At 61.8% G+C, this 2,618-nt stretch overlaps 1 protein-coding gene across 1 annotated transcript in view; it reads right to left on the reverse strand.

Moving 5' to 3' along the window:
• The window catches only part of MBNL3 (muscleblind like splicing regulator 3), an 86,690-nt gene extending 86,136 nt beyond the window's left edge, over positions 1-554 (reverse strand). Inside the window, exon 1 of the mRNA XM_027899339.1 lies at positions 530-554. The gene's annotated coding sequence lies outside the window, so the exon portion shown is untranslated. The remainder of the gene's footprint in view (positions 1-529) is intronic.
• Positions 555-2,618: the final 2,064 nt, after the last annotated feature.

Here is a 2,618-nt window from a genome sequence, read left to right on the forward strand (position 1 = left end):
CCCCCTTTCTTTTAAAGCACAGCACGCCGTCCCCGCCACGCTCCGGCCGCGCCAGCCGCTCTGCGCACCGCCCGGCGGAGCGGCGCGGAGCCCGGCCCGCCGCCGCCAGACAAAGGAGCGATGCGAAGCCGCGCCGGCCCCCGCGGCCGGCCCGCTGGCACTCCCGGGACACCCGCCCGCGGAACCGGCACCAGCCCCCGCCGCCGCGCCCCCCTCCCCGGAGCGCGCCCCCCGTGCCCGCGGGCTCGGCGTGGGCACCGAGCCCCCCGCGGCCGCCCCGGCCTTACCTCGGCGGCGGCGGCGGCGCTCGCAGGCAGCGGCGGCCGCTCCGTGCCACGCGCGGCGGCGCGGGGCGAGCCACGGGGGCCGGTTTAGCGCGGGGGCCGCCTGCGCGCCGCCATTTTAACGCCTCCCGCCCGCCCTCCGCCCACCGCCCCCCCCTCCCCGCGGCCACGCGCGGCGTGGAAATGCCACTCAGCGTGTTCCCCCCCACCACCCCAACCCCGTCCTTCCCCGTCCCCGCCGTTACATTGACGCAGCGGCTCCTGGGTCGCCGGGCCCGCCGTGGAGGAGCGGTAGCAGCAGGGCAGCAGCAGCAGCAGCAGCAGCCGCCGCCGTCGTGGCCCCTCCGCCGCCGCCGCCTCCCGCCGCCGGGCGCACATGGTACGCTCCGGGGCCGCGCCGCGCCCCGCCGGCCGCGCGCGCCGCCCGGCTGCTGCCATGGCAACCGCCCCGCGACCCCCGCCCCGCCGGGCCCTGCGGGACGAGCCCCGGGATGGCCTCTCCCGCACCCCCCGGGGTGCCCGCACCGCCTCGACACGGGCACCGGGCCCGCCACCCGCACCTCTTCCCGGCCGCAGGACCCCCGTCTCGCCGAGCCTACCTGTCCCCAAAGCCACCACAGGCACCTGCTGAGGGGCTGCGTCCCCGCTGTCCCCAAACCGCCGGCACAACTCCCTGACACGTATCCTCCGTCCCCTTGCTGTGTCCCCACTGTCACCAAAATCATCCTCATGTGTGGCTGTGGAGGGGTTGCATCCGTGCTGTCCCCAAAGCCACCATCACATCCCCCACAATGTACCCCCTACTGTCCCCAAAACCATGTCATGTCCACCTGCTGAGGGGTTGCATCTGTACTGCCCCCAACGCACTGTCACCGCTCCTTGCTATGTCCCCACTGGCCTCAAAATTACCATCACATCCACCTGTTGAGGGGCTCAATTCTCTCTGTCCCCAAAGCCACCATCATATCCCCCACACTGTGTCCCTGCTGTCCCCAAAGCCACTGACACATCCCCCTGCTGAAGGGTTGTATCCCTACTGTCCCCAAACCACTGTCACACACCCCTTCTGCGTCCCCTCTGTTGCCAAAGCCACCATCACACCTTCTTGCTGCATCCCCACTGTCCCCAAAAACACCATCACATCCACCTGTTGAGGGGCTACATTCCCACTGTCCCCAAAGCCACAGTCTCATCCCCCATTGCATCCCTGCTGTCCCCAAAGTCACTGTCACATACTCTCACTATGTCCCCTCTATCCCCAAAGACACCATCACATGCCCCTACTCTGTCCCCTCTGTTCCCAAAGCCACCATCACACCTTTCCATTCTGTTCCCACTCTTCCTAAAGCCACTATCACATGCTCCTACCGTGCCCATCCTTATGTCCAAAGCCATCATTGCATCCCCTCATGAGGGGTTGTGTAACCTCTGTCCCCCAAGCAATCCTCACATCCCCCCAACCCTGTCTCATTTGTCCTCAAAGCCACCACCACATCCCCCTGCTGTATCTCCTCCATCCCCAAAGCTATTGTCATTGCCCCCCCACCCCACCAAGGAACACTCCACCGTGTTCCTGGCAGGCTAGGCCACCCTTACCTGGGTAGTGGCACAGCTCTTCCATGCTGCAGTGCTCATTTTCACTCCTGTTTTGCAACAGAAGATTGCGTACGCCAGGACAGTCGCGAGGGAGAGTAGGCGCAATGTGAAGCAGATGAGCGAGTAAATCATGAAGCCGCCGTACATGTTCTGCATACTGCAAACGAGGAGCTAATTTCCTGGCAGCCGGCTTCAGGATGCTTCAAGTCAGTCTCTGCCGATGTGGCCCTTAAAACCATCCCAGGCTCGGGCTGCAAACAACGCCGGCTCCTTTCTAACATCTAACTCCCACAAATATAGATAATTGAATTATGCATTTTGTCAGGGTAAGCGGAAAACAACCAGCAACCACCCGATCTGGGGAAAACAGAGTCAATCACCTTTTTTTTTTTTTTAATTCAGCATTTTATGGGGCTCGGTGACATTTTGTCAAGCGTGAGCTCAACCAGATGCAGACAGAAGCAGCTGAGGGTTGTTTATTGCACACAGAGTGGCCCTCCCTGACAGCAGCACTAATGGAAATGACACTAATAAAACTGTCGTGTTCGTGTCTGAGCAGCAAAGTGTGATTTCTGTACCCTGTTCTGACAACCACTTCCCCAGTGACCACCAGCAGATCACTTCTCCTTCCTTCCTAGTTACCATTACTGATTCATAGTTGAGATCAATTAGTTAATGTTTGCAAAGTCAGTTGAAGATGACAAAGCATTACATACTGCTAATAAAACCATAATGATC

The sequence above is a fragment of the Empidonax traillii genome, unplaced genomic scaffold, assembly GCF_003031625.1.
Source record: "Empidonax traillii isolate 1590-97213 ecotype Southwest subspecies unplaced genomic scaffold, ASM303162v1 scaffold20:size5563877, whole genome shotgun sequence".
NCBI classification, from domain to species: Eukaryota; Metazoa; Chordata; class Aves; order Passeriformes; family Tyrannidae; genus Empidonax; species Empidonax traillii.